Source organism: Biomphalaria glabrata, chromosome 13, assembly GCF_947242115.1.
Source record: "Biomphalaria glabrata chromosome 13, xgBioGlab47.1, whole genome shotgun sequence".
In the NCBI taxonomy this organism is placed as follows: Eukaryota; Metazoa; Mollusca; class Gastropoda; family Planorbidae; genus Biomphalaria; species Biomphalaria glabrata.
This window is the reverse complement of record NC_074723.1, coordinates 29,012,986-29,036,634: the sequence shown is the minus strand read 5'-3', so window position 1 is coordinate 29,036,634 and position 23,649 is coordinate 29,012,986. Positions and strand designations below refer to the sequence as shown.

The following is a 23,649-nucleotide window of genomic DNA, read 5'->3' as shown; positions in this document are numbered from 1 at the left end:
ATTAGATCTAGTAGACTAGATTTCACTAGTATTGACTAGATATAGTATCATCTCGTCATCTACTTTAGTAATATTTCCTATGCCTATATTATAATCTTCTAGAGTGCAAGAGATAGATCTAAAATCTAAATTATTTTCTAAATCTAGTCTACATGATAGAATTTAGAATTAAAATAGTATATTATATAATATAGAATAATATAGACTCTATTATATTATTTATATATTTAATATTATAATAGAGACTATAGAAAAAAAATAGATCTAGACTCTAGAGCAGCAGTTCTCAACCTTTTATGCTCAGCGACCCCTTTTTACTATCACCCCCACACACATACAGCAATAGAAGAATAGACAAAACAATCCATATTTTCGATGGTCGTGGGCGACCCCTGGCAAATCGTCAATCGACCCCCCCAAGGGGGTCGCGACCTACAGGTTGAGAACCCCTGCTCTAGAGTGACCTAGACTAGTTACACTAGTAAGTATAGAATTAGAATATAAACATAGATCTATATTTATATATAGTATATATATTATATACTATATATAGTATATAGATCTATAATTTTCTCTATATATATAAATTGACCACCTGCTGATAATAATGGTTATGCTTGCCCTGGATGTGGCAAAAAATGTAGATCACAGCTGGGACTGCACAGCCACGGGAAATACTGCATTCCTCACTAATCTTCGGACTCGAAGACTTATATATAAATATATATATATCATGGGCATATCCAAGATACATAGATTCGGTAAAACTTCCCATCGAAGGACCCTTTTGAAGAATGTTACGCAATTGGCAGCACCGCGCTGTATATCGCTACGGTAATCAGGTCACAAGGTCACTACTGGCTATACGGTGTCAGTAGTATCATGTAATTGTTCGTGATAGATCTAGTCATGCTCTAATGACATGAAAACTCTGGATCTATATTAGATCTATGTAATAATAAAATATTATAAAAGGCTATCTAGTCTATACGACAGTATTCACTAAAAGTCTAGAATCTATACTCCATAGTATAATAATAGTAATAGTCTAGAATCTAGATTTCTAGATAGATCTAGATCTAGTATGTGTGATACAGATGAGCTAGTATCTTAATATTATATTATATATTACATATAAATATAATATATATATAAGATATATGTGCCACTATCACTATGAGAGACTATGCCATGTAAAGTATGTAATCCTTCAGTCATTTTATAAATTAGAATTTATATAAAATGTATAGTCTATACAGTATACTATACTATAGTCTATTCTATATAGTCTTAGCCTGTCTTACTCTTAGGTTAGGTCTAGTGAAGCCTAGTGACTCTGACTCTAGTAGTCTCTAGAATACTCTAGACTCTAGATATCTAGTTAACTCTAGTCTCTACTGATTCTAGCTAGAATACTCCCTCTCTTAGTCACACTTAGAATCTAGTGTCTCTAGAAATAAAAGAAAGTCTAGAATAAATCTACTACTGACATAGTCGTCATAGTACTGACTAGTCATACTAGACTAACTAGTGACTAGATTACTAGATCTAGTCATACTCATAGTGATAGTCTGAGTCTAGATCTAATCTAGATTCTCTTTACTAGTCTACTGTCTCTATGTTACTAATTGTTAGTATGTAACTAATAAACTGTTATAATTATTATTATAGAATAGATCTATCATCTAGCTAGTAGTAGTAGACTCAGATCATGATCATCATGATGATATCGATGATCATCTCTCTAGTACTCTAGTCTAGTCATAGTCTAGAGTCTAGATCTAGACTAGACTGTCACTAGATCATAATGTTAAATGTAGATTACGAGATTGAGAATTATTATAAGTTTACTTTAATAAATAGATCTAGATCTATATTATATATAAATATTAAGATGAGATGATCATGATAGAGAGTAGACTTCTTAGGACTTCTAGTCTAGTTACTAGACGTAACTAGAATCTACTAGTGTTCTAGTGCCCTGCCCTAGTCTAGTTCTAGATCTATCATCTAGACATCGGAGACGGATCACATCCAGAAATCCAGCCAGATGCAGATCTAGAATAATCTAGATCTATCTTAGCTAGATAGATGAGTAGATTCTATATCTACATCTAGTTCTAGATCTGATTGTTTAATGGATTCTGTAATTATTACACGCCACGTATCCAATTACTCACCTCCCTGGACATGCGTTCATATTGGTCGGGTGTAAACTGCTTCGCAGCTGGCACACGATCGAAATTTCCGGGTGTGGCCATTTTGTATTTTTACTTTCACCGCACAACAGCGCCGCCGTCTATCCAACCATCCACTAACCAAAAGGAAGTGGGTAGATGCTTAGGCCTAGGTCGACGCAGCACCCACCACGCCGTATCAAGGACCCACAAACAGGGTGGGATAAATTTTTAAACTTCTTTTTCGTTTCTACTAGATCTAGATCTATTTCATTTAACTAATAACTATCGTGTGACATGCATTGAGATCTACGTGACAAACAAAATTCAAACATTTTTTAAAGTAATTAAAATTATAAACTCCTATTGAAAGCAACTATGATGCAGCTCTTGTAAACCTTAACATCAACAGTGGACAACAGCAAGGAAACTGTTCTTACATGGGTTCCAGCACACATTGAATTAGAAGGCATAGAAAAAGCAGACATACTGGCCAGAGAAAGAAGGACGAATAAACAAACGAAAATCCCTCTCTACCCAGAAGAAATGATGAAAATAGCAGTGTACAATAAATAAAAATTGGACCAGCTCACATACCAATTACAAGGAAAAAAAAAAGGACGCCTATTAGCCTATAATCTATCTCGACATGACCAACGCATAATTTTTTCAACTCAGAACCGGACACAACAGAATGAGACAACATCTTTTCCGGAAGCTAAAAGTCCGGACTTGCTAATCCTGCCCTTGTGGACCATGTCCTTCAAAGCTGCATACTAGGTCTATATCAAGAGGCCCGAACAAGACTCTGGCCCCAAAACCATCCTGTAGAACAAAAAACTATACGGAGATATAGAATTACTGATCTGAACCCTCCAATATGTAACAAGAGAACGGAGAAGAAGAAACAAAAAATAAACGATGTAGTTTCAGGGTACAAAACAGGTGACTGACTGGATTTAAGAATAAATTTATTTTTTTTAAAGAATGGAGGTGTCTCTAAATTAGTATTAGGGTACCCGGACTAGCGGTAGGCCTACTCAGCAATAAAAGAAATAAGGCCTAACAGGGTGGAGCAAAATGCGACGCGTTAAATGGATGCTTTGCAGCTATACCCGATCTTGGGAAAGGCTTCGAGAGTCAACCCTGAGGAAAAATCAGGATCGGGCTACCCTTATGCAGTACTCATTGCTACATTCTGGCTAGGCCTGCGACGCCGATGAACGCAAACAATATCGGCACTTGCCGTTCCTTTGGAAACATCAGCTACTTGGAGAGGGGGGAACTGGTGTGTGGGCGACATCGTTGGGACCACAGTTAATGCCCAGTCTTTCCTACTGAAGGAGACCGTGTAATTTAATTTAAATGGATAATATAATAAAATTCTAATAAAAATTGAGTTTTTCAAGACATTTAGTGGCATTGCAAGAGTGATGCTGGGCCTAAAAGTAGATAGGCCTACATTTCCGTGTCTACCATTTTTTTAATTTTTTTTTACAATCTTGTCTTATAAATTACCGAACTTCTTTCAAAAGAAAAGAAGGTGAACTCATACGCGATCTAGTTGTGCATGCTAAGTAGAGAATCGGACTCAGCTGAGTCCTTGGTTTTCTATGCTTTAATATAACTAGGGAAGAATAAGGAGCACAAGATATAGTCTTCTCTTATTTTAGAGTCTGAGTAGGCTATATTAAATGAGAAAAATACTTTTTTTTTAAAGTTTAATGTAAAGAAAATACAAAATGAAGTTTTATAGACAATGAACTAAAATAGTTTAATGCAGCTGAAATATCCCGATCACAGACCTATATAATTTATATATAAGACTGATTCAGATCTTATCATCATTTGTAATAATTACACATTTCCAGTAAGGTTTTCAAACGAATGAACTACAAAGCGCTAGGCGAAAAAGGGTGAAGTAAAAATGCGAATGACTCAAATGACGGCTTGAAGAAACTAGACTATGTATGGATGTTTTAAAATCCAAATCGATATTATTGCATCATTAGATTTAGATCCTTGAGCTGCTCGGGTGACCGGGGTGAGAATCAGGTCTAGAGGGTATGATTCTCAAAATTAAGACTTTTGTGACTTTGTCCTAAGAGGCCACCAGTAATCAAGACCAGGCGACATCCAAATTTATTTGAAAATAAATGACGCAGAGTGTTAACTTTGAAGCAACCAAACAAAACAATTTCGATTGGAAATTACTCTAAATGAAAGCTCTTGACATTTTTTCTTCTGACCAACTGTTAAGTCAGAGGAGACCATTAAGAATATTTGGTCAGTCCAAAGATTGAAGAGTGCAGTAGCTCTCTCTCTCTCTCTCTCTCTCTCTCTCTCTCTCTCTCTCTCTCTCTCTCTGTGTGTGTATGTATGTATGTGTGTGTGTGTGTGTGCGTGTGAACTGTTTAATTATTTAAGTATCAACAGATATGTCGAATAATCTGTCGACTAAAGTGTTTGATATTGAATGACCTGCATGAATAGGCCTAATCCTCATGCTATCTTTTTAAGTCTAGTCTTATATTTCACTGAAACAAGGCAATTCTAATGCAGGTATTACACTTGATCCACACACACATATGACAACACTTATTGGTAGAATGAGAAACTTACCTACACAATGCATACACACACGCGCTAGCACGCCTAGTCTGCATATATAATTTTGTACATAATACTAATGTGGGTTTAGTCTTTTTTTTTTGGTTTTGTTTCGTTCCCTTGTTCCTGTCTGATAAGGAAAGATAAGTGTAAGCACTAGGTTATTGTATCCGAGTGTGTGTACTCGGTGAAACTTGCAACAATTAGGTCGCAGGGTAGACTATATGCGAGTCGTTAGGAAAATATAAACAATCAGAAATGGGCTGTGGAAAAAAAAAAGGGGGGGGGAGAGAAGTTGGACTGCAGGGCTCAAACTTGCAGTCAAAACAGTGAAGGACATTTTAGTATTGGAATGGAGGACCTTGCAAGACCCAGCGCCCCTAAACGACACTTTCTGTTTATGAGTCACAATGGATCATTCATTCATTCACACACTTACACAAACTTTTTTCATTACCACACGTACACACACACAACCTTATTCCAATGTTGACATGAGTTTAAAGCAAAAAATCCGTCACAAAATTCCACCACCCCACCTGCCGGGCGCCGGGTCATTTCGGCCACGCGAAGATCCACTACTATTGCGATATTGTTGCAAAACTGTTTGTTTTATTTAGTTGGCAACAGCGTAGGTCAATTTAGCGACCTTGACATTGTTTAGTTCATAGTGAACATCAACTATTATATCAAATCTCGATATTTCCAGTTTTATCTTTTTTGGAACACATTTTGAGGAACTTACTTTAAAAGGGACTACAATGAGTTTCCCTTTAGGGAAGACCAATCCGTAGGGTGCCATAGAATGACTCTGAGGTCAAGATTCATAATAATAATAATAATAATAACTAAATGTGAACATTTCTGTAATATGTAAGTGATAATAGAATATAAAAAATATGTATTAATTATTGTTTTAAATTATGTTTCACTTATATACACACAAAATAGATTTTTTTCTTTAAAAAAAAAGTCAACAAACTTTTTTAGTTAGTATAATAGAACCACTGGCGGATCCAGAACTTTGAAGTGGGGGGGGGCGATTTTTTTTCCAAACCCTAACTTTAACTCCCAGTAAACCCTAACCCTATGCATAAACGTGCGTACAGCACACACACATATATATCACATATATATATATATATATATATATATATATATATATATATATATATATATATGAGAATAAAAAAAGCAGGATTTCTCAACCTCCGGCGAAAACAAAACAACTGGGGCAGCGCTATAAGGTTTCCTAGTGGGGTTCGCCCCGAGGGCAAAAGTGTTTTCTTGCATTCTTCAATGCAGAAACGCATTCTCCTGACATCTACTGCTCATTATTCATCAATAGAGTTCGGGGCGAAGCCCCGACGCCAAAAGCGTTTTCTTGCATTCTTCAATGTAGAAACCCATTCTCCTGGCATCTACTGCTCATTATTCATCAATGAAGTTCGGGGCGAAGCCCCGACGCCAAAAGCGTTTTCTTGCATTCTTCACTGCAGAAACGTATTCTCCTGGCGTCTACTGCTCATTATTCATCAATGAAGTTCGGGGCGAAGCCCCGACGCCAAAAGCGTTTTCTTGCATTCTTCAATGTAGAAACGCATTCTCCTGGCATCTACTGCTCATTATTCATTAATGGAGTTCGGGGCGAAGCCCCGACACCAAAAGCGTTTTCTTGCATTCTTCAATGGAAAACGCATTCTCCTGACATCTACAGCTCATTATTCATCAGTGGGGTTCCGACGCCAAAAAAGATTTCTTGCATTCTTCACAGAAGAAACGCATTCTCCTGACCAAACGCTCATTATTCATACTACTAAAAAAGGACTTTTCAAATAATGTTGTACTTGAAAAGTATTCTAATATGAATTTATAGGCCCTAAATACATTGCAAATAAAACCGATTTTTTCCTTGAAAAGATAAGATAACCCACATATTTAGATGTTGGCTTTGAGGATCGACGCCGAAAAATAATATTCAATAAAAATCAAGTATAAATTGTGAGTTATAGTCCCAAATGTATTTAACTAACAAAATATCAAATTAAGTAAAGGTTGGGAAAAGGGACTATGAGGGTATCATAACGCATTATTTGAGTTTAGAACTCATCTCAATCGTGACTCTTATACTGAAAAATTTCGTTTGAATTCTAACTTTCTTAAAATAATTATTACAAACTAATGTGAAATTACATAAACTTTGTCTGGAAATGGGAGGGGCGGTAGAGTTAAAACGATTAATCCTCGCTCCTTTAATAATTTCTGCTAAAGATAGCATTTGTTATTAAAAAATAGGGGTGGGGCGACTAATTTTGTTCACAAACTATGATTCTCTATAAAAATAGGACCGCCCCCCCATTCAGAGGGCTAGAGTGGGGAGTGCAGTACATGCAATCGCCCTCCCCCCAACCCTATCGAATTGGCAAGATACCAGAAAGGGATTGACATAATATAAAATTTATATATTAATTGAATTAATGTTGTTCACAAATTATGATTTCTCCATAAAAGTAGGACCGCCCCCCCCCACTCAAAGGGTTTAGGTGGGAAGGGCAGTAGAGGTATTTGCCCCCCCCCCCTCCAATCGGCAAACAGGGAACGACATAAAATAGAGATCGGTTAAAATATCAATAACAAGTTTTAATCATACAGATATTTAATTGAATCTGTTAGCAAGCTGTGATTTCTAGAAAAAAATTGAACCGCCCCCCCACTCGAAAGTGTATGTGGGGGGGGGGGGGGAGGGATTGATACCATCGCTCCCTTCCGACCCCACCAAATCGGCCAACATACTAGAGGGGGGGGGCGAAATAATCTAAAAATAGGTAGAAATATAAATAATTAGTATATATTATTAACATAAGTAATAAATTCGTATACAAATTGTGTAAATTCTATACTAAAATTCGTCCGCCCCACCCCTCCGGGGGGGGGGGTCGGCCGAGGGGGGGGGGCGATCGCCCCTACCCCCCCCTGGATCCGCCAGTGAATAGAACTTACTTAACTTAGTAATATATTTCTAAAAAAAATATTTTTTGACACAAAATTTAAAACCGTTTGCATAAATGTGCTAAAAATATGATACATTGCTATCTCCCTTACTAAATAGCCTCCAGTGCTTGTTACTATTAATAGTGAATAGTTGTAAATATTGTGTATTTAAAAAAAATGACTGCATAATTGATTTTAAAAATTAGATTTTTCACTTTCATAAAAGAAAAAAGTAGCCGTTGCATCAGAACTTTAAATGGCCTTAAAATACTATGATGTCGGATTTTCAATATCTATTCAAGTTTACGAAATCTAAACGGGACGGACGGACGGACGGACGAAGGGACAGACCACACAAAACTAATAGCATCATTTCCCCTTTCGAAGGCCGCTAAAAATTATAGCTCAAGCCGTGTAAAGAACTCGTGATTTTTGTCACCGTCAGCTCTTTGTAAGAGCGATGATCCCTACTAGGTAGGCCTATAAATGAGTAATAGGCCTAATTTATTGGTAATTTCATTATCTAATCTTATCTTAATATAATACAGACGTTACTTCAAAAAAGAAGATGATTACGTCCTACGCGTCATGCATTTAGTCATGCATATTAACCAATGACCTAAATCTGATAAGTCACTGGTTTTCATGGCTAGCTCAGGCAACCCATTCCATGCTCTAATAGCACTAGGGAAGAAAGAGCATTTGTACAAATTTGACGTAGCATATAGAACGAGGAATGTGCCTTTATCTTTGTGTCTTTCATTATGTAGACATCTAGAACTAGATCAAGGCTTCTGATTTCGAAGATTTAGTAAAGATCTAGATGCAGATCTACTTCTAGATATAATTCTAGATATAGGCCTAATCTATGTAACATTTACGTAAAAATATAAGCAAAGCTTTTTAGATAATCTAAACTTTAAGCAACTTTAAATTTAATAACAAACTCAGTTATCGGTACACTATGGCGCTGACTACGCAATGTTTGTGTGTGTGTGTGTGTTTTTCTCATAACTAATGAATTAAAAAACAATGTAACATTTTTTATCCCCCCCCCCTGAAATAATCCTAGTTAAGCGAATGCATAGATCTACTACACTTTATAATATTCCATGTAGACCTATATCTAGACCTAGACGACGATACACATAGTTACCCTGAACATTAATTTGTTAAACTCACCAAGGAACGCAGAAATAGCCCAGTATGTAGGAGTGTAGTCCTTTCAAACTAAATATGTTCTCGAGCCAAATTTAAATTTCTTTTTTTTTTTACTTTGAAAAATTATAACGGTCAAACCAGAGTTTTCCCAGTGTGCCCAACGAGGTAGTAATTCTTTTTTCCAACGATAGGCCTATACGGCAACTTTCATATTTCTAGAAAAAATTATTAGAGACGTTCCCCACCCACTCAGGTTTTTAGGTTTTTGTTTCCACGAAGCTACGAATTAAACAGAGATATTTGTTATAATAAATTGCATATATAGGTCTACATCCTTTTTCAGTGCACTCGGTGTAGGCTACTGGAAATAGGAAGCGTTGATTAGGTGTGTAATTTAGAAGCTCTATGGTTTACAGCACAAACTAAATTATTATTATTTATTTGGCAACAGTGATTTTTTAATTTAGCCTCCTTGATATTGTCTAGAATAAAAGATTTATCGTTCAAATCCCCATTAATCTCAATGATAACAAGAGTTAGCCAGATTTTAAAACTTATAGCTGCCTAATTCATGTTTAGGCTTCCATTTTAGGAGATACAAAAATCGACACATCTATTGAGTGACATCTCACAAGATTTCAAAAAAAAAACGCAAAGCTTTATTTATTTCCTTATTAAAGCCTTAATTAAAGTTAATGCGTTTTTTTAAATATTTTAATTTGTGTGACTATTTCCGGCTCCCAGAACATCTAACCTTACCACGAATACCTGAAGTACTTACAATTAAAAGTAAGTGGGATGCCCGTTAAGAACTTTATTGATTTTCTTTGAATCATTATATCTCCATTTCACTTTCCTGGTAAAGTCCCACCCATTGACCACTTAGATGGTTTGCCCTTTCCTCTTAAGATATGAAATCTACCCGGAAATAAACACTTGCTTTGACAAACTTGAAGGTCCTTTGTATAGGCTTGCATTATACAAATACATGTAACGTTGCGAGGCGTCTTTTAGTATAGGCGCTATAATTTACAGCATTGTGGTGACCGAATGGTAAAGCGCTTGGCTTCAATACCGAGGAGATTCGAGATTTTGAGCTTCAACTCTACCCTATCATATCTTATAAAATGCAGACGTTACTTCAAAAAGGAAGATGATTACGTCCTATATAGTGAATATAGTCATGAATGTTAACCAATGACTTAAATTCTTAAAAGTCATTGGTTTTCCTGGCTGACTCAGGCAACCCATTCCATGCTCTAATAGCACTGGGGAAGAAATATCATTTGTACAAATTTATCATATTATATGGAACAAGGAATGTGACTTTATCTTTGTGTCTTTCTGAGTATTCTATTAGATTTTTGTTTTGTATTTGAAGATTATGGTTCATTGCTTTATGTATAATTGCTACTTTACTTTTAAGTCTTCTATCCTGAAGGATTGAGTGATTTTACTAAAAGTGTTACCTGACCTACGTTGGGTAAGTAAAGGTGCCGGCCAGAGAGACTTACATTAGCTTTACATCATCTGCTCCAGTGTTTATCAAACTGTGGTCCGCGTACCCCCAGTGGTCCACAAGACCACCGTAAGGGGTCCTCAGAAAGATGACAATAGAATACAACTAAAATAACTTCTTCGCCAAAATCAAGTTTATCCGATCGGATAATTTGAATAATAATCAACTCGACCGTCACTGCTGTTTAATATGTCTATTATTTGTTTATTCTATGTCGACCTAAAACAAGGATTTAAAGACATCCTTCACGTCGATATTCCTGACAGATTGTTGAGCACCTACGCGCGTTGACAAACTCAATCCCAATCGCACATGAATCCATACTTAGACAAGAGCAGCTAATTGAAATAAAAAAAAACGAGGCACTTACAACCAATGTTGGATACCACCAATTCTAGTCACCAAAAAACAGATTCCATTTTATACTCGGTGTTATTGTTCAGAAATTGACTGTTTCACCGTCTTCTGTGGATTCAGTGCCGAAATGAACTTCATCACAAATACAAGAAATCGACTAGAACTTAATGGTCTCGGTTGCTGCTTTACAAACATTAATCCGGACAGAAATACTTTCATCAAATCTCATCAACATCTTCCAAGTCATTAGTTGTTTTTTTTTGTTTTGTTTTTTTTTAAAGAAAATTATAATGTCAATAAAGACCTATTCAACAAAATGTTGTGGGGTTTTTTTTAAACAGTAAATTACAAGGCAGTAAAATCAGGTTATAGAAGCTAGACAGCAGTATATAGAATCTAGCTTGGGGGGTATTGAAGCTAAGGTTATACGACTAGCCTGCAGGTTAATAGAAGCTATTACTTCAGATTGCAGATGCTAGCCTTTTAGTAAATTACTGGACTCATTTTAGTTTGTTCACTCAATATATTCGACTAACACTGGCTTCAGCGCTGAAAACGTTACATCGGAAGCAACATATTCTATTCGAGTATTAACCTAACCATTTTTTTTTTGTTGGTCACATGTCATTATTAATTCGCTTTGTTTTCCCATTATTAAAAAAAAAAGTAAAATAACCAACATACTTGTTGAAATGCATCAGCAAGGAAGTGCTTAAAAGAAAGCAGTGGTTCTCAATATTTTTTCTTTAGCTATCAAGTCGCTTAGAAAATAAAATCCTCTTGTTTTTTGTTTTGTTTTGCTTTTTTAAAAAATTAGTTTAACGTATTTCTCAAAATCAATAAAAGTTTCAATGCGCTTTATTTTTATTTTTTATCAAGATCACAATGCCCAACATCACGCGCCAAACGAGGTGACGGTAACCCCTGACGGAGAACCCCCAGAAAAAAGCCTATGTGACAGGAAGACAGTTTCTGTGTTATCTCAAGCGAGCAGCGTCCTGCAAATGATCACTATCTCCTCAAGAGGACGTCCTACGTACACAGAATACAATGTCCCGTTGGATGCACTTCAGTGCGAGTGCATATGTAGTACGTGGCACACTTATTGTCGACTTAATAGCCTTCAAAAGTGAGTATTCTACTTCAGTTCAAGCTGAACACAAATAGTTAAAGAAAAATAGAACCAAGAGGACGAAAGCTATTCAAAGAACAGGAAGCTAAACAAAAACATCATCTAAGAGTAACATAAAGGCGCTCAAGTCAACTTCTAATATACCACCAAATGGACATACATGGTCTTCAAGACCGAAGATTATGGAAGATTGCAAAATGTTATGTTGATGCTGTAACCTACATATTTTAGCAATTGTCACACAGATGAAACCATTATCTGCTGGGGCGAGACCAATCGTCATAAAAGGCCTGAACACTAACCTGTCGCAACCTGTGGGCAGCTTAGATCAATAGCTCGTTGCCACGTCACAGGTCTGCAGGACGTGGCAACAAGCTATTGGTCTCCACTGCCCACAGGTTGCGACGTCGCAGGTCAGTATTGAGCCATTCTGTAACGAATGGTCTTGGCTTAGTTCTATTGTCGTAAAAAGTTTTCTTCGACAGCAGATTTTCTTACAATATTTGTTTTCTAACTCCTAGTCGCTCGCCCTCCACACCCAAAAAAGACACCCCGCCTCCACGACCACAAACTTTGTCTTGTAACTATTTTTTTTTTGTTCAAAACATTTGTAATTATTTGTTCGTCTAAATGCCGTGGGCCTCTTAATTTATAATATATCTGAGTTATTTCTTAATAACTAAGAAGTAGTCTGCCAAGTAACATTTGAAAAAAAAAAGTGCAGTTTGATGTCTATACAATCCCATTATATGCCTATTTTATTTGGCCTAGAATGTAAAGTTTATGTAAAGTGTGGCCTCCAGATGAGATCTAAACTCTAATCAAAACTTTAAAAAAAGCAAAAAATAAAAAAATCCTTTACAAAAAAAAAAAAAAAAAAAACTTATTTAAAGGGGAAGAACGCCCTTAAAACTATATCTATCAATAATTTAAAAACTATTTATATTATTCGATATCAAATAAAATAATTAATTACCAATAATTAATTAACTGAGTGGACCTTTTTTTAATTTTATTGATTCATGGTTTGTTAGATACAATAAATGATTGTTTAAAGTATCAACTTGATCGGAGAATGCGTGAGGAAGAAATAGCGTTAACAATTATTTAAGGGGACTAAACCCAACAACTTTAGCCATACCTGTGAATACTGAAGGATTAGTTTCCCTTGCTGATATAACAAAAAAAAAAATTACCAGAAAATTAATTGGCTCATTGGTTACTTTTTATTTTATTGATTCGTATCTTGTCTGTGCCAATGAATAATTGTGCAAAGTTTCAACTTGATCCGAGAAGGGTTGTGGGAGAAATAACGTGTACACATTTTTTACCAGACAGACAGACAGAGTTGATATAAACTTTGTAAAAAAAAAAGTATGAGGCCTACGTGAGAAAGTCTAAGTGTCCAAGAGTGTGAAATGAAAGAAAATATGACTAATGAATCAAGTAGTTCTCATAGACAAGCTTTCATTCAAACATCTGTAAAGTGCTACCGTTACACTACTGAGCAGACGACTAATTGTAGCGGTTCTAAAATCTTGACTCGATAAATACATATACTACGTAAATAAGTACACTCAGACGGACACACAAACGCGGCAAAAAATTAATAAATAACAAGAAGAAAATCGTAAGGCTTTCAAAAAAAAAAATGGACTCAATATCTCGAATAAGAGAGGGAAATACGTGTGTAAATAAAACATTCTAAAATTCTTTTGAGAACCGCCCAATTTCGGTTTGCACTAAGATCGTTCTAAAACAAAATGTGCAATGACGTAATCAATTTCTGATGTGCTTATTCTCAAATGATAGAAGTTAGGAAGTTACAGCGGCTGTAGTGTAACCCCGTTTCTCTTCCTCTTAGTCACAAACACTAAAAACAGTTCAACATTTCAGTGCTGCTGTTGTCAGACGTGGTGATTGAGTGCTAGAGTATGTGGCAGTCGAGTTGAGGGTTAGGTTTAGGGTTACTCATTTTTATAATATTTTAGTTAGCGCAAGAGCCACCTTCAGGAATGGTGTTTTAGGATGTCGCCCTTTGTTGTCACCCTATTAGCGCAAGGGGGGGGGGCGGTGGTCGAATCGTTAAGCGCTTGGCTTCCGATCCTGAGGTCCTGGGTTCGAATCTCGGTGAAGACTGGGATTTTGAATTTCGGGATTTTTAGGGCACCTCTGAGTCCACCCAACTCTAATGGGTACCTGACTTTAGTTGTTTAAAGTAAAGGCGGTTGGTCGTTGTGCTGGCCACATAACACCCGGCTCGTTAACCGTTGACCAAAGTAACAGATGATCTTAACATCATCTGCCCCATAGATTGCAAGGTCTGAAAGGGGAAACTTTTTTTTTTTAGCGCAGGCTCATGTACTTCGAATCCCTTGATTATTTTTTCAGGAAGAGAAAAGGCTCCTGCATCTACTAATACATAACAATCGTTGCAATGTGTAAGTATGCAGACTGCTAATAAGAAATAGGGACAATGTTTACACCAAAGCCAATACACAGGATCTCGCCTCATTTCCTGGATATGCTTCTAAGACTGAAGGTGGCGTCCGATTGAAAATATCTATTTGATATAGAAAATGAAAAGGTCTCCCCAGAATGTTCAAGTTTCCAGGTTGAGCTTTTAGTTTCGGCATTAACTACTTCATTTAAAATCATTTAATTTGCTTCCTTTAGAAATTGTCAATGCATAAATATTTTTCACATAGGAAAAAAAATATTGCAAAGTGTAGAATTGTAAGACTTGTCTCCCCTGATCATTCAACTTAGTGGTTATGATTAAAGCCCATAGTTTAATTATTTATTTATTTTAAAGGAGACGCTTATAATTGTATAAAGATATTTAAAACCTTAGAAAATTGAGTAGATCTAAATACAAAAGGTCGAGAGAGGAATAGTTGCTATTTGGTTACCAAAAAAAAAAACACCAACAGTAGTGAGTCCTTGTGATGTCACGTTATCTATATCAACTTTGTCAATAGCATATGTCAGAGATCGTCCAAATGAGGCTAAAAAAATTGTGGCGTACCGAGGGTGCCAGGGGCCTGTGGCAGCAAAGCCTGCCGCCCCCCCCCCTTCCCGATAATGTATGTTATTCATATTTTCCCATGAACAGTCACCCCTCCCCCCCCCCCAATAGCATCACAAAACTTACGACTAATGTACATTTCAATGTAAACGAGGCTGGAACAAGCAATCTGCAGCTACAGAAATACGGGTCTGTGATCATTTATGTAAATTTGATTCCCAATTAGGCGCCTTTTTTTTTACGCTCCGATATCACCCCCACACCGGCCCTCCCTCGGTGCGCCACTGAGACCAGTCAAGTGTATCAAACCTGTTCGCAGCACATGTAAGCCCCTACCGCTAGGACAGACTTCTCCAAGTATTTTTTTTTTTACATCGTTGAGTTGATGGTCACGTGACGTAGAGTTTTATTTCCGAATGTACCTGCGGAAGAAAATAATTTCATACAATAAGTGAACTATAGGTACACAATACAGACTTTTTGTTACATTCAAAATAACATTAATATATATGGCCCAGGAAGGGTAAGTTGATGTTATAATAATAATAATAAAAATGTCTTCGATTCCGGAGATTAAGGATGAGTACAATGTTTCACATGACTGGGACGTGTGTCCCACGTCAATATAACTCGAAATGATATCTTGTTCCGGTTTCGGAATATCTCTCTCTCTCTCTCTCTCTCTCTCTCTCTCTCACTCACTCTTCTCTCTCTCTCTTTTATCTGTCTCTCCTTTCTTTCTCTTCTCTCTATGTCTCTCCTTTCTTTCTCTCTCACTCTCTTCTCTCTCTCTCTCTCTCTCTCTCACTGTCACACACACACACACACTATTTTACACCTTAATGCAACTTTTTTTTTCTTGAAAAATGAAATAGAATTTAAACTAACAAAAAAAATAAAATACTTTTTTCTTTAAACAAAACTTATCTAACCACTTCCATATATCTCAATATTTCAAGGTTTTACTCCCTTTTTAAAGAAACAACAAAATTAATAATTACCACTAATTGATCAGCTAATTCGTTAATTGTTTGATTGATTCAAGTATTGTCATCGACTATGAATAATTGTGCACAATTTAAACTTGATCCGAGAATAGGAAGTGGGAGAAACAAAACGTGTAAAATGCTTCTCCCACACAAAACAGACTTTATTACTTGAAACAGATAATTATCCTTTTTTTTATTATTAAAAAGGCTTTATAAAAGGCTTTCAAACTTGTACTATTATTTTGTAGCCGTGACTTCCGACTACTATAGTGTGTATATGTACGAGATGTGTTTTTCTTCCTTCTTTCAAAGAGAACATTAGTTCAACAGTTGTTGGTTGTTGTTGTTTTTTTAAGTTAGTAACCTTACATTCTAAAGTCTACATTTTTTTTTTTTTTTTAAATCTAGGTTACTAACAGGAAGAAAGCTAAACTCTGGATAAAGTCTAGATTTGGAACTATGATTAATAATCTAATTTAGAAATGTAAACAATGTCGTCTGCAGCCTGACTATTTTTACAACTCGCTCTGTCTGTGTGTCTGTCTGTATGGTAAAATGTTTGTACACGTTATGTCTCCGACACCCAAACTCGGATCAAGCTGAAATTTCGCACAATTATTTCTTTTACTTGACAACACAAGAATAAAGCGCTAATAAAAAAGAATTGGTAAAAATATTAATCGCGCAGATTTATTGTTGTTGGTCTAGAATAGCCTAGTTCTGTTACAAAATTAATTACATGACTGATCCAGACAAAAAGATACAATTAATTACACATCATAAAAGCTTTTTACAAAATTTTAAAAAATGTTTTCTTGTTATTAAATTATGTACCGACAGAGTGACTGTCAAATAGTGTTCGAATTAATCACATTAAAAAATAAAATCTAAGGGGAAGAACTCCACACTTACAGCTACATTTCTCTATAATGTAGTAGACGTTATTTCCCTAATTCGATATCAAACAAAATAATTAACATTAATTAATGACCATTAGTTCATTGACTAATTAATTGGTACTTATTTTAATTCATGTTCTGTTCGGTACAACAAATAATTGTTTAAAGTTTCAACTTGAGAATGGGTGTGGGAGCAATAACGAGTACAATTATCTAAGGGGACAAAACCCTACATAGATGTGTACATGTTGCACAATTATTATTCGTCCCTAACAAAACACGAATCAATCGAAAAATTGATCAATTATTTTATCAATTATTCTTTATTTTTTTATTTTTTTTTATAGAGAGACAGTAGGCCTACTAGTTTTGGGGGGACAAGCCTTGTGTAGAAAATTAGGTCGTCACCTAAAAATATGAAACTAAAAATAGGTAACTTTAAAAACTTTTATTTTCATAAGCACTTGTCTAGCTCAGTTGTTAGTGTGTCAGCCTTCCGCCAAGGAAAAGCCAAAACGAAAACTCCCAGATACTCCCTTCTCCTTTTCTAACTAGTCCACACAAGCGATTTGAGCATTGCGCATTTAGAAGATAAAAAAAAAAAATTAAAAAAAAAATAAATGAAATTGCGCTAAACAAAGACAATTTGTAAAAATATTTCCGATCACACAAATCTATTATTGTTACTAGTTTGTGAGTCTCGTCGCTGTGGTGGGTGATCGCCCCCTTCTGTCAAGGAAAGAGACTTCGCTGTCTTTGAAGCTTCTCATCAGACAGAGTCTCTAGGCGTGGTGTGCACTGCATTTGTTCATTTATAATACCAGGGCCGGACTTAGATAATTGGAGGCCCTAGGCGAAGTGAATTTGGTGGCCACAAATGAAATTAAAAATAACAGATAAACAGCGAAAAAATTAAATTCCGCAATTTATGTCAAACCTAGTGCACCCCAACAGTAACATTGGGCATAAGTTTCGCTATTTCTTCTCTTCTTCCCACCTATTCGAGGCCCTATGAGGCTGCCTAGTTTGCCTATGCCTGCCGACCCTAATGATACTTAGCAATACATGCACTTTATATCCTTTATAAGAAGCCACTAAACTAATGTTACCGTTTCTAAAGTAAATTTTAAAAAAAATTGATTTCTTTTATAAAATCTGTTTCGAGACACTGCCTCTAGAAAAAAATTGATTTATTTTATAAAATCTGTTTCGAGATACTGCCTCTGGCTTCAGCCTCTAGCTTCAGCCTCTAGCTTCAGCCTCTAGCTTCAGCCTCTAGCTTTAGCCTCTAGCTTCAGTCTGTTTCCAGCCTCTGTCAACGTTCGTTTTAAATTAGAAGACCACAAAGGACAAGGAAGTAAGAGCTCCCAAAAGAGATGCCCACGGTCAATAGTATTGAGAACTCATTCATTATACCGTTTTGTTATTGAGTATAATTGTTTAAGTTACGCTTTCAAATTTATTGAACTACAAGCATTACACATCGGCTGCGCCAGTTAATTTGAGTTAAATTGAGGCCGCGGTATCCTCTTTTTTTTCTTTTTTTTTTTTCTAATTTAAATAAATGGGCCACATTTTAACGACCCCCTAAGATACTTTTTATCCCTTGAATTACTGTATCTGTTACAATGTTATTTAAAGGCCCGCTCTTTTTATCTTCCCTTCTCTCTGTGTGTCTTTTTCTCTCTCTCTCGAATCCCCAGTCTTTTTTTTTTTTACCCGCGCAGAGTAATTTCCCCGAAATACAGTTTTTAACTTGATTTCGAAAGACCCTCTTTATAACACGCCCCTCCCCAAACGCAGACATGCTTTGGGCACGTGAAATCTAGTATCACTTGTATGTATCTGCTTTCATCCCGTTCTTCCGCCTACAACAAACAAAAAGACAGTCCTACGTACAATCTGTTGACTTTTTCTTCGGCTTCTAAATGCAATATTTCATAGACCCTATGCTGCTTTTCGACTGTGACCCCGCCCCCCAACATACGTAGGCCTACAACCGCCTTCACATTTTTGGCCCATATTTATTAGGTGGCTGAGCGGTAAAGTGCTTGGCTTCTGAAACGGACGTGGCGGATTCGAATCCTGGTGAAGACTGGATTTTTTTTATTTTGGGCGCCTCTGAGTCCACCCAGCTCTAATGGGTACCTGACATTAGTTGGGGAAAGGCGGTTGGTCGTTGTGCTGGCCATATGATACCCTGGTTAACCATTGGCCACGGAAACAGATGACCTTTACATCATCTGCCCTATTTACCACAAGGTCTGAAAAGGGAACTTTTTTTTTATTAAAATGACAACTTGAAATGTTGTTAGCATCCTTCGGTTGATCGACCCTTTAGCACACATTTTTCAGTTTATGAATTCTATATATAGCACCTTTTAATAGTTTTACTTTTTTTTCATCCTTTAAACTTAAGACAAGCAATGTACGGTATTAGACACCGCAAACATTGCTGTCAAGTCTGTGTCTTAATGAGCAGCCTAAAAATGTTAGGGAATAATGTTATTTACCCATCAGTAACTAACATTATTATAGTATCAGGTTTCAGCAAAGACTGGCTGAACATATTTTATTTACGATAAATAAAAACTAAGCCAGATTCTTGCGGGATATTTGCCAAACTTACTACAGATAAACCACATTGGATTATACTACATACTGTGATGAAAAGGAATTATCATTACAGACCTTACTATTTCAAATTCAGGTTTGTGAAGAATAAGCCAATCAACTTTTTTCTTTGATTATAATGTGAATGGGTCTTTCACAAAGGCCATGATTTGATGTAGGGAAAAGCCTTACTCTGTATTTAAACATTATTTTTGTTTAGTGTAATTATTACAAGGCTGATATCAACTCATTCCCTCTGTCTGGGTGAAATCTTGTGCACGTTATTTCTCCCACATCCTATTCTCGGATCAAATTGAAACTTTGCACAAGCATTCATTGAATATGACAACACAAGACAAGAATCAATAAAAAAAAAAACTAAGTAATTAATCAATTATTCGTAATTATTTAATATTGTTTTAAATAGAAAATGTTCTAAGCTAAGGGGAGATAAGCTTTGAGTAGAAAATTAGGTCATTGGTAAAAAAAAAAAATTACAATATAGACTTTTTAAGACTATAAAACCATCTATATTTAAAAGGTGTCACCCAACTGAAATGGTAGAGGTGAAATCATATAAACTTGTTACAAAGCTTATATAAACTGTCTGTCTGGTAAAAAGTTTGAGCTATTTGTATCTCCTATTTCGCATTCTCAAATCAAGTTAGAACTTTACACAATTATTCATTTAACCTGACAAGACAAGAATTAGTTGACAATTAGTTCATTAATTTTTGGGGATTACTTATATTGTTTGATTTCAAAATAAGGGGAATAAATGCTACTTAATGTATATATACAGTGCTTGTTTTTGTGACGGCGTACCGGCACCTTTTTGATTAAGGGAATTTTTTTTTTTTTTTACTTTTCTAGTATTAAAAAAAAATTTATACTATTTAATTAATTTTGTTTTATATATAAGAAAGTGAGCTAAACCCTGTAATTTTCAGATAAATGGCAGCAGTTAGCGGTTCTTTCCCTTAGATGGGGCTTTGTTTTTTTTAAGTATTATTTTTTCTTTTGCTAGTTTTGTATGGGGTCACAAGGCGAATACCAGAACTAACTCTGTACTGAGCAGTAGAACGAAATATCTAATGTTACTGATGTTATAGGTCTAACCAAGAGCTCTGAAAATACAGCCTAATACAGGCAAGGGGAGGGGTAGGTTTTTAATCTGATTAGGTCACATGTCGTCTAGGATTCTCTCACGCAACTTGCTCCATTCTGGAATGGCCTACTCCCCTGGCTCAACACACGAGTCACTTTGTATGGGTGTTATATGAAAGGGTGTGTTGTGTGTTTTTAAAGCATGCACAAAATGGCTGAGATGTAGGGTGGCCTCGTGTGCTGACACAAGAGGGTGGCCGAACTGTGAGGTACTTTATCGCATTAAAAAAAAAAGGTTTTCTACGTTGCATATTAATCTTACTTTATAATGCGCTTCTATATTTAGTCATGTTAAATGTGATGCCACTATTATTAGTCAGAGACGTAGTTAGGGTGGGGGGGAGGAAGGGGGAATTGGAAAATCCCCCCGGACCTCCAATTTAGTGGGACCCTCAAATGGGTGGTTTTTTTAGCATTAAATATTACGCAAAATGCAGGGGCCCCCAAAGAAGTCAAGCCCCCCGCCCCCCCCCCCCTAATGATTGCAAATTCCTCGCCACGCCACTGTTATTAGTCCTGAACATTTGCCTGTAATAGGCCTATACGTAATAAATTATCATCACGAACACAGAAATGAATAATACATTATCAAAATCGCTAGCAACGGTGCGATAAAAACAGACATTTGCCACCCCGAAGGATTAAGACTTAATTTGTTCAGAGCTTTATCGTTTGGGCATCGAATGTCTTTCGTGGCTGCAGCTAGTTAGTAGCCTATTTGGGAATGGTCACTAGGATTCTATTGAAGACAACAGCCACCCAACAAAAAAAGGTTACTTAATTTAAGTCAGATTGGCAACTATAATATAGCCTACATTAGCGAGTTACGGGCCTCTATTATACCTGATATAACAAAAAACAAACAAACAAGATAGCCTAATAGTATAGCATTATCAACCATATTGATTATTTTAATCGTTAATGTATTCGTAAAGATAGTCTCTGTTATTAATAAATATAGATCTAGGTATTACAAAAGTAAATCAATATAGGCTTTATTAAATTAAAAACAAAATACGGTTTTGATATGTAAAATAAATAGATCTATGGAAATTAGCCAAAAGCTTAAAAGATGACAAACTTAAAAAAAAAATTAAAACATACGTGTACAATTCTGTACTTTCATTCTGAAGAGGTGTATACTTGTAACTATGTGTCAATCTGACACAATTATATATTTTTTTTTAAAGCACTTCTAATTAATATTCCACGTGCCTATACAATTTTTTTTTTCACCTTTCACCTCTACCAGACTAGCACTAGACTCAAGCTCGCATGGCAGACGTGAAACTTGAAACTTAGCAAATCTCTTCAAGCGAGAGTGACGGTCCCTGATTTTTTTCCCCTCCTCTTTCTCGTCCAAAACGACACAACAACTAAGAAGAAAAAAAAAGCGGGGGGGGGGGGGGGCAAATAACGAGAGGAAGAGCGACAAACCAAAAGTAGAGCGCGAGGGGCTTTGTTTTAGTGTGTGCTTGTCCTGGGGTGGCGAACGTTAGTAGTGTATGACAAAACGTCATTTTAACGTACAAACCAACGGTGTCTATGAGAAAATGTCAGGCACGATAATACATGTTTTGTTTATAAATCTATCCCTCCCCACGATTAGTTTACACAATACAGCTATGTTTACATTTTTTTTTTACATTATATAGATAACAGATACATTAGGGCCGTATTTACACTTACCGAGGCCCTAAGCTATTGGGGATACGGGACCCTCTTAGGCCCTCTATTAGATCAGAAATTATATGTCAGTGTCTAATATGATCTTCGGATTCCTAGAGGGTTAAAATGTTATACAATTATGAAGTTTAGACATTGTGAAATAATAAATATTTAATTTTAAATCATTAATATTCATTATAACATGCACACACAAATTGTAGGAGGCCCTAAGCTAATGTTTGTGTAGCCTATACGTAAATCCAGCACTGAGTAACAGTTACATGTGATAATACTACCCAGTGCTATCGCTAGGAATGTGCAAAGGCCGACATGCATATAAAGTATATACTACGCGTAACTATGGCATCCTTCAGTCATGAAGCGACCATGGATCATCCCATAGAAATGTTACATACTGTTTAGTTATGTCATCTATTATCATGCCATAGAAATGTTACATATTGTTTAGTTATGTCATCTATTATCACCCCATAAAAATGTTACACACTGTTTAGTTATGTCATCTATTATCACCCCTTAGAAATGGTACATACTGTTTAGTTATGTCATCTATTATCACCCCATAGAAATGTTACATATTGTTTATTTATGTCATCTATTATCACCCCATAGAAATGTTACACACTGTTTAGTTATGTCATCTATTATCACCCCTTAGAAATGGTACATACTGTTTAGTTATGTCATCTATTATCACCCCATAGAAATGTTACATATTGTTTAGTTATGTCATCTATTATCACCCCATAGAAATGTTACATACTGTTTAGTTATGTCATCTATTATCACCCCTTAGAAATGTTACATACTGTTTAGTTATGTCATCTATTATCACCCCTTAGAAATGGTACATATTGTTTAGTTATGTCATCTATTATTATCCCAAAGAAATGTTACATACTATTTAGTTATGTCATCTTTTCGGAAATATTCTAGTGTCCTGTCGCTATGACGTATAGTCACATAAATGAGGGGGGAAAAAACACCTCACTACCGAAACCGACAAAAAACAAAAAACGACGTTTAACGCACGTGACTCCTAAGATTTCCCCCCCCCCCCAGGAGGAAAGGAAGGGTGGCGACAAGGGAAGGGGAAATCCTGGCTGAGTACATTGTAATAAGGGTGGGGATGAAAGAGCTCACGCATGAAGTGATACTTGGAGTCGAACGTAACTCCCTCGGAGGAAGGGGATAGGGGGGGGGGATGTTCCAATGGATATGTTCCAAGTATGAATATGTTCCAAGTATGGATATGTTCCAAGTATGGATATCCTCGCACACGTACAAATACGATGAGTTGCTAAGTTCAAAGTCTTC

At 36.1% G+C, this 23,649-nt stretch overlaps 1 protein-coding gene across 4 annotated transcripts in view; it reads right to left on the bottom strand.

Annotated features, from left to right (window-relative positions):
• Positions 1–15,397, bottom strand: part of LOC106070325 (uncharacterized) — a 38,447-nt gene extending 23,050 nt beyond the window's left edge. For 2 of the 4 annotated variants that reach the window (XM_056008817.1, XM_056008819.1), the window contains exon 1: positions 15,285–15,397. The gene's annotated coding sequence lies outside the window, so the exon portion shown is untranslated. Of the gene's footprint in view, positions 1–2,180; positions 2,330–15,284 lie in introns of those variants that run through there. The other 2 variants (XM_056008818.1, XM_056008820.1) reach the window with 2 other exon arrangements.
• Between the last annotated feature and the right edge of the window lie 8,252 nt (positions 15,398–23,649).